Genomic DNA, 17,393 nt, shown 5'->3' with positions numbered 1-17,393 from the left:
CCTGCCCAGGCTCCAGGCCTGACTCGTAGACATTCCTGAGTGACTGATGTGTGCCAGGCCTGGGGGGCGCTGTGAAGGGCAGGGATAAGGGGCCTCTCAGCCTGTGATTTGGCCCCCTCATGCTGCAGGCGGGAGTCCGAGCGTGCCGAGCCTGGTGGGGGAGACTGTGGGACGATGACAGATGTGGCTGCCCCAAAGAAGAAGGTGCCTTTTCCAGGAGTGCAGAGGAAGACCCTCAGCACGGACTCTGCCACGGTTCCCAGGAAAAGACGCAGATGGAGCCCCCGTCCTCAGCAGGATGATAAGCCTGTCTCCTGCAGACAGAGCCCTGCCTGTACGTGACTGTGTGAGCTTGTCCCCCAGACAGCACCAGGTTGGCCCTGCCCTGAGGGGAGCACACCCAGCACACCTGAAGGGTCTGCCTCGTGTGTGTGTGTGTGTGTGTGTGTGTGTGTGTGTGTGTGTGTGTGTGTGTGTGTGTGTGTGTGTGCGTGCGTACCCGCGACATGCTCAAGACCCAAAGGTGCCTGGAAAAGGAGGCGTGGGCCTTTACTGCAGAGGCTGAGGTCTGCAGGGCTGGGCAGGTGTGAATCCATGATCACATACGTGTATTCCCACCAGCATGAAGTGACTGATGAAGGTACAATGTAGGGCAGACTTTTCTGGTAAGAAGGCAGAACAAGTTACCCGAGGTGCTGCATGCTACATGCTGCAATAGACGGGGATTTTGGGAGAAAACATAAGAAATATCCTGTCAGACGCATCACTGAATTAACAGGAAAGTCAGGAAAATCCGCAAGGGCTGATGTTGATTAGGTATCTGCAAAGCAATGCTGAGGCACAGCCCACGCTGTCCTGTTGTGGGGTAGGGGAGAACCAGTCCTGATAACTAAGGAATTTATGATTTAAAGCTGACATTTAGAAAGGAGGGGATGCTCGGCTCCCCCACAGATCCAACCACAAGCAGGGGTTGCATATGAGACCTCTCCATAGAACAACTGTCAACTCCCAGTTAAAGGGCTGGCTAGAAATGACCTGCCACGGCCTCTAAGAGAGACAAAGAGACTCTTCTGACTTGATCAGAGCCCTTTTTCTTTGGGCAGAATAAAGGTTTCCCTGAGAAATGGTACCAGTGGGTTTGCCTTTGTGGAGGTTTGGACTTCAGGAAGGTGCAGGGCCTGGGATCCTCCAAACTATGCAATCGACATGGGCGCTGAAGCTCACCCACGGCAGGAGCGGATGTAAAACCTCTCCCACTGAGCTGCACCAGCTCCTCACCTGCAGTCTTATTAGACATGAGCTCACAAAACCCCTGAAGCAACTATTAGCCACAAGAAGGGTCACTAAACAAAACGTGGAGCAAAATCAGCCTGCTGTGAATTTCAGATCAGCTATAAAAATTGGGCATCATCCAGCTGGCAGAACAGACAGTCCCCATCGGCACTGTCCCCAACATGGAGCAATTTACAACTATTAAAAAGCGAAAAGTGTCAACCTGGGACTGCTGCAGCTCGGGGGAAGAGGAGAGACCCGTGGGGTTTGAGAAGGCAGGAGACGCGTTGGTGAGAGGAAGAAAAAACTGCTTCAACCTTTTTGAGCTCTGGCTGCTTCAGGGCTGGGCCTTTCAGAGGCAAGAAGAAACAGTAGTACACAGAACAGGAGCAGCAAAAGCCCCAGCTTAGCACTTTGTGTGAAGTTTCCTGGAGTCTGCAGGGAGAAGAGGGCCTCAGAGCACACCATACCAGACCCCAGGCTGGCGAGACTACCAACAGGTCTCCCATGGACTCCCATAGGAGGAAGGGGCCACAGCCAACTGAAGAAAGGAACCAACCAGAGGCTGGTGAGTCATCACAAGGGACTCCTGCAGGCCTGCCCCATGGGAAGCATTTGGAGTATGGGGGGAGGCTGGACCCTCGGGGGAACACTGGGGTCCAGAGGGCAGCTGATCTGCTTTCCAATCAGCACAGATCTACTCAATGGAGACTGGTCAGGGAGATAGAACTGCACGAGGGGCAGTTTGCTGCAAACACTCAGTCCCAGGCCAGAATTTCTGCAGAGCCCAGGTGTATCTTACCTCAGAACATCCAAATGCAATCAAAAGGCCAACAATTAAAATCTGGACCATGCAATAAAGCTTCTCCCAGAGACTCAACCGTAAAGCAGCAATTTAGCACAACCATAGGGCTCAAGTGCTGGTCCCCACAGGAAGTTCCCCCAATTTTGGAACTTACCAAAGCCTCAGAACAGAGACAAAGCTCTCGTTTCCATCAATAAATGTCCAACACCATAAAAAAACCTAGAAGAGGTAGTAGTCTCCTCAAATGCCCAGGCATCAATGTAAAGGCACAAAGATTGAGAAAGAACAGAGTAATATGACACCAATGGTAGTGGATTGAGTTATGTCCCCCCAAACTCATTGACACTTGAATTGTGTCCCCCAAGTTTTATGTATTAGAAACTTAGCCCCCACTGTGGCTGTTAAGAGGATGGGAAATCCTATTATGGTAATTGAAAGGTGGAGCCTTGAAGAGGTGATTGGATTATAGGACCGTGCAGTAGTGAATGGATTAAAAATGGTGGTCAGGGATGTGGTTCTGAGGGCTTTAAAAGAAGAAGAGATTCTGTCTCTCTCTCTCTCTGCTTCCACCATCTCGAAATGTGGGACCCCTGGGTCCCAGTCACCACCACCAGATGAACTTTGGACATCCCAGCCTCAGAAACTATGAGGAATAAATTTCATTTACTTTATAAATCACCCAGTTTGAGGTATTTTGTTATAAGCAACAAAAACGGACTAATACAGAAAATTGGACCAATGAGTGGGGTGTTGCTATACAGATATCTGAAGATGTGGAAGTGGCTTTGGAACTGAGTAGTGGGCAAATGCTGGAGGAGTTTAGAGGACTTAGAAGAAGACAAAAAGACAAAGGAACGTTTGGAATGTCTTAGAGACTGGTTACATGGTGGCGAGAGAATGCTGATAGAAATATGGAATGTAAAGACCATTCTAAGGAGGTCTCAGGTAGAAATAAGGAGTTTTTCAGAAACTGGGACAAAGAGCAACCTTGCTATAAACTGGCAAGGATCTTGGCAGCATTCTGTCCATGCCCTAGGACTTTGTGGAAGTTGGAACTTAAGAGATGTGAGCCAGAGCATTTGGTGGAAGAAATTTCTAAGCAGCAAAGCATTAAGGAAGCTGCATGGCTACTTGCAACAGCCTATGTTGAGTTATGGTGGCAAAGGCTTGATATAAAGCCAGAATTTAAAAGGAAAGCAGAATGTAAAGATTTGGAAATTTTACAGCTCGTCCATGTGGTGGAGAAGCAGAGAGCATTTTCAGAAAAAAAATTCAATGATACTGTAAGAACCCAAAAGCCCCAAGGGATCACACCCTGATCACATAAGCCCTTCTCGGCCACACCCCATCATGGCGCTGGTTGCCCTTCTCTTCCGTACTCTCCTTTCCGCCGGCATGAATCACACCCCAATCAGCTCACCCCAAGCCCCATGCGGTATGCTAAGTAGGGATTGTATTTTAAGCCAATCAGCCTTCCCTAAAAGCCCTATATATGTGTGTGTGTGCCGCCTAATAAACGAGCTCTCTCTGGTGGATCGTCAACTGGTGTCGACTCATCCTTTCATTTGGTGCCGAAACCCGGGACGGAGCTTCTCTCGAGCAGTGACACTTTTTGGATCGCAGCGGCAGCACCCTCCGGGTCACCCCTCAGGGCTCCCTCAAGCTGTAACACTTTCGAATCGCAGCGGCAGCACTTTCCAAGTCGCCCCTCGGGAACTCCATCCCACCAGGACCGACCTCCCTTCCACCGCTCACCATTAAAGGTCCACCCTCATCCATTCTTTTTGGCGCTGTCTCCTTCTACTCACCACCGGCTCATCATTAGGTAAGGCCCCTTTCTTAAAGGGCACCAGCCCTTTTTCAGGCTACCACAGGGAATCTAGATTGTCCGGTAGCCCCTAACACCCATACCCCCCCACCACGGTCTTCACGACCACCATAAATTCCCAAACTAAAACAGGTTCCAAAGCCCCGGTAAACTTTTGCTTTCATTTTTGGAGGTTAAAAGCCCCATTCTGTTCTCTCCTTCACCCTCCTGTCCACCACTCTCTTCTCTCCACTTCCCGGGTCCGGGACCCTACCAGAAAATCCTGGCGCTAGGTTCCTTCAGGCACCGGGTTTTTGCCCTAGAGAAGTGGAGGTCTGAGTGACGACCCACACCTCCCTTCTCTCCTCCTGGTTCATACCTGAACCTGCCAGGACTGACGTGACCTACTGGGGATGTCCTCTAGGATCCCACCTTTCCCAACCTGCCGAAGGATCTGTCCTATCACTAAATCTCTGTCCGATTTCTGTCTAAATTCCCATTAAGAGACCAGAATGGGCGCTTTCTCCTCCTCCCTAGGGGACTCTCCACTTCAATGCCTTCTGAAAAACCTCACCAACCTTTCCCTCAGGCCGGATATTGAGCCCAAACTCCTCACCAAATTCTGTACACAAGATTGGCCTTATTATCCTTTAGATAATCAAAACACATGGCCCCCTGAGGGCACACTAGATCCTAACATTCTACGAGACCTCTTTAACTACTGCCAGCGCCTAAAAAAATGGAAGGAGATCCCCTACATCGAGGCTCTTCACCTCTTGGCTCAGAACCCCGCCCTCTGCTCCTCCTGTGCTCCCTCTCAAGTCCTTTTAGCCTGTAAACCCTCTTCACAGTCACCCATCGATTCTTCCACCTTCGGCCCTGCTGATGAACCCCCTCCCTACCGACCTCCTCCTCCCCCGTCACCTTCTGCACCTCCTGCACCATCCACTCCCCCGTCTTTACCCTCCCCTACTCCTGACCCACTAAGCCCCCCTTTCACCCGTTCCCGAGGACCTTCCCCCTGCCCCTTCAACAATCGCCCCACTACGTGAGGTAGCTGGGGCTGAAGGAGTAGTTAGGGTCCATGTTCCCTTTTCCCTAGCTGACCTTACAGAATTAGAAAAAAGACTAGGCTCTTTCTCTACCGACCCTACCACCTACATTAAAGAATTCCAATGGATCCTGCAGGCCTACAGCCTCACACATCATGACATCTTCATGCTCCTAGCCAATACCCTCCTCCCTGAGGAACGCTGCAGGGTCTGGGATACAGCCCAACCCATGCCACTGACACCCATCGTACCAATCCGGATCACCCGCCAGGCCTCCAAGCAGTCCCAGAACAGGAACCTAACTGGGATTATAACACAGCCCAGGGAATCCAGGCTCGAGACCGTTTTGCCTCTTGCTTAATAATTGGCCTCAAAAAATCGGCTCGCAAGGTTGTCAATTTCCAAAAAATTCAAGAAATTGTCCAAAAAAAGGAGGAAACTCCCTCCGAGTTCCTCAATAGATTAACTCAGGCCTTTCAACAATACACTAACTTAGACCCCAACTCAGAAGACGGCCGGCATGTCCTTATGACCTATTTCCTGGCCCAATCCTACCCCGACATTAAAACTAAACTTAAAAAATTAGAGCAGGGTCCTGCAACCCCTCAGACCGAAATCCTATCAGTGGCCTTCAAGGTTTTTCATAATCGGGAGGAGGAAAAAGAACGTCGAAAACAAAAGGCCGACCACGCCAACTTCCAGATGTTGGCCCAGCTTATCAAAGCTCCTGGGCGCTCTCCCATAGCCTCCACCTCTAAGCCTCCACCTGGAGCCTGCTTTAAATGTGGGAGGGAAGGACATTGGGCCAAGGCTTGCCCCACCCCCAGGCCACCCACCACTCCTTGTCCAAAATGCAAAAAGAAGGGACATTGGGGATCTGATTTCCCCCTCACCCGAAGGGGTGAGGGACCAACTGCCCCACAGTCCCCCAAACCGTGGACACCACCTATGGTGTGCCTCGCTGAGGAGGACTGAAGGAGCCTTGGGCCCTTCCCGACCATCTCTATAACAAAGCAAGAGCCCAGGGTATCCATGGTTGTGGACGGCCACCCAATATCTTTCCTCCTGGACACTGGAGCCGCCTTTTTGGTCTTAAGGGAATATAAAGGCCCCACCACCTCCAGCAGCTCTCCTATAGTTGGGGTAGGAGGTAAACAAATCTTTCCCCCCAAAAAACCTTTTTTTACCTGCTGCCTTCAAGGCACTCAATCTGTTTTCTCCCATTCCTTTCTAGTCATGCCACAATGCCCCGTCCCCTTGTTTGGTCGGGACATTCTATCACGGCTTCAAGTCTTCATTACTTTGCCCCTGTCCTCTTCCTCTTCCCCCGTTTCCTTCCTCCTAGCGCTAGTTCAAGCCCAAGATCCTACTAATTCCACCCCTCCAAAGAAGTCCTTACCCATCTTAACGCACCCTGTTAACCCCACAGTTTGGGACACTGCCAGCCCCGCTCTGGCCCAGTGTTCCCCTGTACACATAAAACTAAAAGACCCCTCCAAATATATTTGTCAGGCTCAGTATCCATTAACCACAACAGCCCTCCTCGGGTTAAGCCCCATCATTCAGGACCTATTAAAAAAGGGGTATCTCCGTCCCACTCGCTCCCCTTTCAATACTCCCATACTCACTGTAAAAAAACCTAATGGCGCCTTTCGTCTTGTCCAAGATCTCCGCCTTGTTAATGCCGCTGTCATTCCCATTCACCCCTTTGTACCTATCAAAACAGTTGGACCCCACTGTACAAGGCTGGGCACCCTGTCTAAGAGACCTAGCAGCGGGGCAGTTACTGCATAAGGAGGCATCCAAATTAACATTTGGGGCACCTCTCACCATTCTCTCACCACATCACCTCAAAGACCTCCTTACCTATAAGGCTCTCCAATCCCTCCCACCTTCCAGAATCCTAACCCTCCTATCCTCGTTTCTGGAAAATCCTGCCCTATCCTTCACTACCTGTCCACCCCTAAATCCGGCCACCTTACTGCCTATACCAGATTCCCCCAACACCCCTTTGCACAGCTGCATAGAAAGCCTTCAAAATTTCATACCTTACCGCTCTTCCATCACTGAAGGACCCCTAGCTCACGCTGATCTCACATGGTTCACAGATGGGTCCTCATTCAAGGAAGGAAACACTCATTACGCAGGTTATGCCATAGTCTCCCTTGATTCAGTTATAGAGGCCCAACCTTTACCCAAGGGTACTACCAACCAGCAGGCCGAACTTATCGCTGCCACGCGAGCCTGCGTTCTAGCTGAAGGAAGAACTCTTAACTTATACACTGACTCCAAATATGTCTTTCATATACTTCTCTCTCATGCCGCCATATGGAAAGAACACGGTCTGCTTAACACCAAGGGTAACACAATCACCAACTCAGCTTTAATCTCCACATTAATTGAGGCATCCCATTTACCTTGTGAATTAGGAGTCATTCATTGCAGAGCTCACCAGAGGGACGATTCCCCAATCACTCATGGGAATTGTAAGGCTGACCTCGCTGCACGCACTGCAGCAATGCACCCACAGACACAAAACCAACTTCCCATTCTTCCATACGGCTCCCAAGGTTCACAGACACCCTCTCAGCCTCAACCACCTAATGATGATAAGTCCTCTCTCTTTCGCTTGCTCCATGACCTGTTTCACTCTAGCCCCCAAGCTTTATCCCAGTTTTTACAAGCCTTCTTCTCAATCACCCCATCTGACAAAGCCCTCTTGCAAAAAATTTCCTCCTCATGCACAATCTGCCAGCGTACCAATCCTAACACCCCTCTCAAACCTGGGCCAAACCTCTCCCACCAGGCCAGAGGTCTCACACCCGTGGCCGACTGGCAAGTCGATTTTATGCACATGCCTTCTGTCCAGCCCCTCAAATGCCTCTTGGTGTTTGTTGATACCTTTTCAGGATGGGTAGAGGCATTCCCAACATCCAATAAAAAGGCCTCCACCGTAGCCCAGATTCTCCTTTCCCAAATCATCCCATGATTTGGGATGCCCACTTCCATTCAATCTGACAATGGACCTGAATTTACCGCCCAGATAATACAAAAACTCTCCCAGTCACTCTCTCTCCCCTGGCACCTACATTGCCCTTACCAACCTCAGGCATCTGGAAAGGTAGAGAGAACCAACAGAACCTTAAAGGACATACTAACTAAATTGTCTCTGGAATTACACCTTGATTGGGTCCGTCTTCTACCTCTCGCTCTACTCAAGACCAGAGCTCTCCCAAAAGGCCCTCCAATCTTTCCCCTTTTGAAGTCATGTATGGTAGGCCCCTCCTACCCCCGGGGATCACAGCAACTGAAGGACCCATACCACCCACCATGGCCTTACCCTTGCTCTCCCACCTTCGCACCGAATTATGGAAGTACCAGGACTGGCTACTTCCAGATCCGTCACTTTCCAAAAATAACCTTTCACTCAGCCCAGGCCAATTAGTATTCTACACTTCCCCGGAACCCAACCCCCCCCAACCCCTAAGTGGGAAGGCCCATGTCCTGTCATCCTTTGCACTCCAACTGCTGCTAAACTTGCCCTGCCAGGTAATCATTTTACTCCATGGATTCATATTTCCACGCTGAAGCCTTACACTCAGGATCCGCCCTTGGCCACCGAGAACTCCAATAACAAGCTGCAAAAGAACTTAACACACCATTCTTTTAAGTGTATCCCTCATCCTACCGACCCTTTCAAACTCTGCCTATCCCGGACCTCAGCCTTACCCCCAATTCCGGAGACATGAACCTTCTCCTTGGCCTTCTCCTGTTCCTTTCACTTCACCCAGGGAGCCTTCAGACCCCTTCCTATATATGGAAGTTTGAGGTAATAGAAACCAACACTCATAAACAAACCCGGATCAGCGGCTCTCTAGCTGGGACCACAGATTGCCCCATCTCCGGTTGCTCTCAAACTGTAAACATCCCTCTCGTTACATCCCAGTTAATCAAACAAGCCACCCGCCCCTACCTATGTTTTCTCTATGACCAAACTGCCGACCACTGTAAATGGTGGCCGGACACTTATGGAGGCTGTCTATATTGGTCCTGCAAGTTCCATGACCCATTCATTGGTGCGGGCGGCAGGTTGTTTGCATTTAACAGTGGGACACAGCAATACTCCCTAACAGTTTCCGATCCCTGGAACTCCAAATGGGCTACCAGGATCATTGCCTTCTTCTATTGCAACAGCTATGCCTCTCATCCATGCAGAAGTCTAGAAATTTCCCGAAAATACGTTCCTGTCGACAATCCAATGTCCCATGTCTCCACGGACATCTCACATCAGGAAGAACAACTTTCCTCTGCCCTGGAACAATCCTCTTCCTTTTCTGCTAGCCCCCCAGGGTCACCCATTTACACCTGGCAACAAATCATTTCTGAAACACTCATCTTTCTCAACCACACCTCACCGGCTCTCTCTCCCGGAAATTGTTTTCTTTGCACCTCTCTCGTGCGACCGCTCCTGGCGGCCGTCCCCTTAAATGCTTCCCTTCCTCTCAATGTTACCTCCTCCCTACCATCAGAACCCCTTAACCTTCCGGACGTCCCTCTCTGGGAGCCCGACAACAAACACAATAACACTTTGTTGCCCCGTCACTGTTTCATTGGAAACTCTTCCTCCCTAACTTTTCCTCCGTCTTATTGTAATCTTAACACAACCATTCATACCCATACCGTCGCCCCACCAGGCTCTTTCTTCTGGTGCAATGAAACCCTCTCTACCTCTATCCTGCCTAATCTTACTGCCCCATGCCTTCTTGTCACCATCGTCCCTCAACCCACTCTGTACACCAGTTCAGAACTATTCCATCTTCTTCATCCCCCCTCAAGGCAAAAAAGGGCCGCCTTCCTCCCAATCATGGTTGGTATTTCCCTAACAACATCAGCGGTCGGAGCCGGCCTGTCGGGAGGAGCCTTTGGACACAGTTTATGGGTGGTCAAAGACATCAATGCTAAACTTGAAGGGGCTCTGACTTCCACTGCCGAATCTCTTTCCTCTCTACAGAGACAAATTACCTCTTTAGCTCAGGTCACCCTACAAAACCGTAGAGCACTAGACCTCCTCACTGCAGAAAAAGGAGGTACTTGCATCTTCCTTGGGGAAGAATGCTGTTATTATATCAATGAATCCGGTCTAGTAGAAACAAACATCATCAAACTCACCGACTTGGCTTCCAGCCTATGAACCACATCCAGTTCTAACCCCTTTTCTTCTTTTATCTTAAACCCTATCCTAACTTGGATTTGGCCCATTTTGGGACCTCTAATCATTATCCTCATAACCTGCCTTTTCTTGCCCTGCATCATTAGGTTTCTTCAAACCCAAGTGGGAAAAATCTCTAATCAGGCCTTTAACCAGCTTTTGCTTAGAAACTACTAGCTTCTAGGTACCGATGAACCCCCCGCCTCATCTTGTGAGTGCCTCAGCCGATACTGAAGAGGTACCACCTTACAGAAGAAACGCATTCCTACACGCCCTCGCCACCGACGCCTGGCTGCCCCCTCCAGTCTCCAACTACGAACAATGGAACTGGTGCATATTCGACTTGTGGCTTCAAGGAACGTTTATGGACTTTCCCCTTTTGAAATTACTTGTTTTTCCACCCTCCTTTGGGGTTTCATAATGGGTTTTTATGTACCTTCCTCCCTTTGCCTCCCCCACAACGCCCCAGTTCAGCAGGAAGTAGCTCGATGACTTCAGCGTCCCCTTTCCTAAAACAAGAAAAAGGGAGGAATGTAGGGACCCAAATGCCCCAAGGGATCACACCCCGATCACATAAGCCCTTCTCAGCCACACCCCATCATGGCGCTGGTTGCCCTTCTCTTCCGTACTCTCCTTCCTGCCAGCGCGAATCGCACACCAATCAGCTCACCCCAAGCCCCATGTGGTATGCTAAGTAGGGATTGTATTTTAAGCCAATCAGCCTTCCCTAAAAGCCCTATATATATGTGTGTGTGCCGCCTAATAAATGAGCCCTCTCCGGTGGATCGTCAACTGGTGTCGACTCGTCCTTTCAGATACTAACATTAACACACAAAAAATGGGATTATCTAGAGAAGGAAGAAAAGGCCCTGAAGGCATTGCAGAAGGCTCTGGGGCCAGCCCTTCCACTTCAGGCCCAAAGGCCTAAGGAGTCAGAATGGTCTTGGAGAACAGGACTGAGGTGCCCTCAAAAAGCTCACTGCTCAGGGCCACCTCCGGAAGCTGCTTCTAGCACCATCACCCCAGCTGTTTTGGCTGCTCCAGCTATGGCTAAATTGGCCCTAGGTGTGGCTAGACATGCAGCTTTGGAAAATACAAGCTGGAAGCCTTGGTGGCATCCACATGGTGTTAGGTCTGCAGGCTGGCAGAAAGTTAGAGCTGTGGAGGCTTGGGAGCCTCCACCCCAATTTCAAAGGATGTATGGAAAACACTGGGGGACCAGGAAGAGATCTGTCACAGGGGCAAAGTCACTGCAGACAGCCTTCACTAGAGCAATGCCAAGTGGAAATGTGGGGTCAGAGTTGCAGCAGAGAAACCCCAACAGTGCTGGGCCTCATGGAGCCATGAGAGCAGAACCACTACAGACACCCTAGACCTGTTGAACTAATCAGAGTGGGACACCAGCCTGGGAGAGCTGAAGTGTGGCCTGAGACCAGGAAAGCCACAGGAGCAGAGCTGCCTGAGGACTTGGGGATCCAACCCCCCACTAGTGTTCAGAGGAGGTCAAACATGGAGTCAAGGTACATGATTCACCAGCTTGGAGATTTAACGCCTGCCCTGCTGGGTTTTGGACTTGTTTGGGACCCGTCACCCCTTTCTTTTGGCCTATTTCCCCCTTTTGGAATGGGAATATGTACCCTATGTTTGTCCCACCATTGTATCTTGGATGTAGATAACTTATTTTTGATTTCACAGATGGGACTTTGAACTTTGGACTTTTGAGATGAAAAAGTTAACACTTTGGGGATGAAATGAATGTATTTCCATGTGAAAAGACGTGAGTTTTGGGGGTCCAGGGGCAGAATGTAGTGGATTGAGTTATGTCCCCCCAAACTCATTGAATCTTGAAGTGTGTTCCCCAAGTTTTATGTATTAGAAACTTGGCCCCTGCTGTGACTGTTAGGAGGGTGGGAAATCATATTATGGTAACTGAAATGTGGGGCTTTGAAGAGGTGATTGGATTGTGGGACCATGCAGTAGTGAATGGATTAAAAACAGTGGTCAGGGGTGTGGTTCTGAGGGTTTTAAAAGAAGAGGAGAGTCTGTCTCTCTCTTGGCTCTCTCTGCTTCCACCATCTTACAATGTGAGACCCGAGTCATTTTCACCACCACCAGATGGACTTTGGGCTTCCCAGCCTCAGAAACTGGAAGGAATAAATTTCATTTTTCTTTATAAATCACCAAGCTTGAGGTATTTTTTTTTATAATCAACAAAAATGGACTAATACACCAACAAAGGAAGCAAACCAAGCCCCAGCAATGGATCCAAAGGAATAACAGATTTATGAAATATCTGACAGGGAATTCAGAATAAACCTCTTAAGTATGTTAAGGGAGTCACAAGAAAGTACAGAGAGATGGTTAAATGATATCTGGAAAACATTCCAGGAGCAGAATGAGAAACTGACAAAAGTATTAAACCAATTTTTTTAAAATTGAAATTCTAGAAAGAAAGAATACATTATCTGAACTGAAAAACTCCATAGAATGGTCCAACAGCAGACTTAATCAAACAGAGAGAAGACTTAGCTCAAAGACAGAATATATGAAACCATCAAATCAGAGGAGCCAAAAGAAAAGAAGAATAAGAGCAAATGAAACAGAAATACAGCATATATGAGATTCCATCAAGCAAAGTAACCTTCACGTAATCAGTGTACACAAAGACAGGAAAAGGAGGAGATGTAGAAAGCATGTGCAAGGACATAGCTGAAGATTTCTCACATGTGGAGAAAGATGACAGCATCCAGTACGGGAAGCGCAGTCATCACCAATCAAATTCAGTCCAAGGATGAACACCCCAAGGCACATCATAAGCAAAACTTAAAAACCAACGACTAAGAAAATGCTGAAAACATCAACAGAAAAAAAACTCTTAACATTCAACAGAGCCCCAATATGTCTCTCAGCAGATTTCTCAGTAGAAACCAAAAGGTCAGAAGTGAATGAGATGACATATTGAGGGTGCTGAAGAAAAAAGACTTTCTTCCAAGAATTCTCTATCCAGCACAACTGTGACAGAGAATTCAAACATGAAGGAGAAATGAAGTCTTTCCCAGACAAACGAGCTAAGGGGACTCCCCAACACTAGACCTGCCGTACAAGAAATGCTAAGGGGAGTTCTTCAACCGGAAGGAAGATGACACTAAGGGGCAGCAAGAGGACGACCAAAGTCCATGACTCATTAGTCAAGTCAGTTCACAGACAACCTCAGAATACTCCGAGGTCGCAAGGGTGGTGAATAAACCACTTACATCCTTAGTATGAAGACTGAAGGACAAACCTAACAAGACACTATCACATACAACAACCGTACAAGAGAGTTGTTAAAAACTGCACTTGAAACAACAAATTGTCCAAATGTGGGGGAGGGGAACAACACCAAGTGTAGAGTTGGGCTTGGTTTGTTCTTTTTTGTTAGATAACAAAGTTAAGTTACTATTCTAAAATATCTGTTATGAATATAACACTTTTTGTAAGCCTCATGGCAACCATAACACAAAAACTTACAAGAGACATACTAAAATTAAATAGCAAGAAATCAAAATAGCTGCTAGAGAAAACCACTCAATCACAAAGGAAAAAGGACCAACAAAACAACGAGAAAAAAAAGGAACAAAATGGCAGGAATAAGCCCCTATATATCAATAATAACTCTAAATGTGTGTGGATTAAATGCCCTATTTAAAAGGCACAGTGTGGCTGAATGGATTATAAAACAAGTACCAACATTATGTTGCCTACAAGAAACTCACTTAACCTCTAATGGCACAGCATCTGAAAGTGAAAGGATGGAAAAAGAAAGTTCATGCAAATGGAAACAAAAAAGAGCAGGAGTAGCTGTACTTATAACAGATAAAATAGACTTCAAGCCAAGGAACGTAAAAAAAAGATAAGGGGAGTTTCAAGATGGCGGCGGCTGCTGTGGCTGGCGCGGAGTAGCTGAGGTGGAAAAGGTGGCCACTGGGCCTCAGGCAGCCAGGAAACTTGTGGACCTTCCTCTGGCCATCTCTTAAGGGAGGACTGCTGCTGCTGGCCGGTCGTGGGGGCTCAACGCCACTTTGCCCCCGGCAGGAGAGGCTGCCTCATTTACAGGCAACAGCTTTGAAGTGTGGAGCAGGAAAAGAACTGATTCTTAGCTGCAAAAGCGAGTCTTGAAACAGGGAACACGGCGCCAGGGCTGCTGTGGATGCAGCCAGGATCCCGGAGGCTGGGGCCGCTCTGAAGGCGGCCAGCTGCCCTACTCAGGATTCGAGGTTTCAGGCCGGCATTAAAGAAGATTCCTGGGAGCGCCCGAGCGGCGCCGCGACTGAACAGCCCGAGGCGGCAGCACCGAGAACACGGAAGGCAACAAACCAGAGACAGAGCGAGCGCCCGACCTGGCACAGAACTGTGAGTGATCCCTGGCACAGCTCTGTTTGGGGGGTGGATGCCCACGCGGCTCCCGCCTGCACCACCAGGCCACTCACTGCCCCGGTGCTGCCTCCATTTTCCCAGGTGTGGGCAGCTCCGCCCTGCTCGGCCATCACTGAGCCCATTTGCTTGGCCTGGCGCGGGGCTTTCCGGACCCTGCGGGCCGGCCTCCTCTCCCACTCCCTCCGCGGTTCTCTGGTGGGGCTGGGGGAGTGGGGCGTCCCGACCAGTGTTGGGAGGGCTAGGAAGTACGGGCGGGCCGACTGTCACTCCACCACAACCTGAACTCCGGCCCCGGTAAACTTCCTGTTACTGGGAGGCAGATACCATCTCTGCGACCACCAGTTTGGAAAAAAGCCTAACGAATTTCTGGTTGGGAATAGTGTGGTAGGAGAGTTCCCAGGTCCGCTTGAACCTGCCGGAGAGCAGGCTGCAGGCGGGCACTAGACTCGGTTTATACCGGGGGGATACAAAGGTGAACAAGACCCGAGAAAGATCTACACAGTGCTACAAAGGCACCCAGAGAGACCGGTCGTCTGTGCCTAGCAGAAACCTGGTAGACTTCCTGGGCGAGGCAGTGCTGAGCAGGGTCTTGAAGGCCCAGCTGATAGACGAGGGGTGCAGAAGACACACCCCAGCCCAGCACAGTGCGCACAGAGGGAGGAGACGTGCGGCCAGGGAGGCGGAGACTCGACAGAAACCACACACCCGGTGGGGTCGCCACTGCACGATCTAACAGCCTGGGCCAGAGCACACGGAACGGGGAGAAGTCCTGTACAGAAAGTGAAAGCTCAACAGAGATCACACACCCTGTGGTACGTGATCCACCAGCCCAGCAGAGTACAAGCTGACCAGAAAGGTGGATCCCCGGAGAAGCCCAAGACCCGAGGCAACCACACACACAAGACACTAGAGGCCAACTGAGCAGTCACGGCGGGAGCCATACCAAATTGGCAACCACAGCAACATCCTAGTTAGTCATTAGTCTCAAACCGGTGGACTGTGAAACCCCCTGCCACAATGAATAAACACCAAAAAAAAGATACCAGAAATACAAAAAATCAAGAAAGTACACCACCAAAAGTTAATAAATCTCATACTCTAGATCCTATAGAATAAGAAGCCCTTGAAATAACTGACAAGGAATTTCGAGTGATAATTCTAAGGAAACTGAATGAGATACAAGAAAACTCAGCTAGACATCATAATGAAATGAGGAAAAGTATACAGGATCTGAAAGAGGAAATATACAAAGAAATCAATGTCCTGAAAAAAAAATGTAGCAGAACTTGCTGAACTGAAGAAGTTATTCAGCGAAATAAAAAACACAACGGAGAGTTTAACCAGCAGGCTTGTCGAAGTTGAAGAGAGAACCTCTGAACTTGAAGATGGGCTGTTTGAAATAACACAAGCAGACAAAAAGAAAGAAAAAAGAATCAAGGTCATGGAAGAAAATCTGAGAGAGATATCAGACAACCTCAAGCGCTCAAATATCCGAGTCATGGGTATTCCAGAAGGGGAGGAAAATGGAGATTCCATTGAAAACATATTCAACAAAATAGTAGCAGAAAACTTCCCAGGTATAGGAAAAATCACAGATCTTCAGATCCAGGAAGCTCAACGATCTCCAAACGTATTCAACCCAAAAAGGCCTTCTCCAAGACATGTCATAGTCAAATTGGCAAAACTCAGAGACAAAGAGAGAATCTTAAAAGCTGCAAGAGAGAAGCGTCAAATCACCTATAAGGGAGCCCCAATCAGGTTAACATCAGACTTTTCATCACAAACCCTAAAAGCTAGAAAGGAATGGGATGATATTTTCAAAATACTAAAAGACAAAGATTGCCAGCCAAGAATACTCTACCCTGCAAGGCTATCCTTCCGAAATGAGGGGCAAATAGTATATTTCTCAGACAAACAAAAACTGCGGGAGTTCACTACCACAAGACCACCCTTACAAGAAATCCTCAAGGGAGTACTGGGTTTGGTTCCTGAAAAATAACTACCACTGCCATAAAAACCTAAGAAAAATCTAAACCCGCTAGTACAATAAAAATGGCATTCATGAAGAGAAAACAAGCTAACAAAAACACTATCTACAACCTAAGGAACCAACAAACAAAGAAACCAAACAGTAAATCAGAAAGCAAGGAACAAAAGGCACCTAAGACAACCAAACAACCAATAAAATGCTAGGAATAAATCAACACCTTTCAATAACAACTCTTAATGTTAAAGGCTTAAATTCCCCAATCAAAAGACACAGACTGGCTGACTGGATCAAAAAGGAGGACCCAACTATATGCTGCCTACAAGAGACCCACCTCACCCATAAAGATTCACACAGACTAAGAGTGAAAGGATGGAAAAAGATTTACCATGCAAACAGAAAAGAAAAACGAGCTGGAGTGGCTATTCTTATATCTGACAAAATAGACTTTAAACTAAAAACCATAAAAAGAGACAATGAGGGACACTACTTAATGATAAAAGGACTGATCCATCAAGAAGACATAACAATCATAAATATGTATGCACCCAATGTTGGAGCAGCCAGATTTATAAAACAAACTCTATTTGACCTAAAGAAGGAAATAGACACTAATACCATAATAGCAGGGGACCTTAACACTCCACTGTCAATATTAGACAGATCATCTAGGCAAAGAATCAGTAGAGAAACACAAGATCTAAACAAGACTCTAGACCAATTGGAATTGGCAGATATCTACAGAACATTCCACCCAACAACCTCAGAATATTCATTCTTCTCATCAGCACATGGATCATTCTCCAGGATAGATCACATATTAGGTCACAAATCAAGTCTCAATA

This window comes from Cynocephalus volans, chromosome 1 (genome assembly GCF_027409185.1).
Source record: "Cynocephalus volans isolate mCynVol1 chromosome 1, mCynVol1.pri, whole genome shotgun sequence".
Taxonomy (NCBI): Eukaryota; Metazoa; Chordata; class Mammalia; order Dermoptera; family Cynocephalidae; genus Cynocephalus; species Cynocephalus volans.
The sequence above is the reverse complement of the archived record's forward strand: the minus strand, read 5'-3'. Positions refer to the sequence as shown.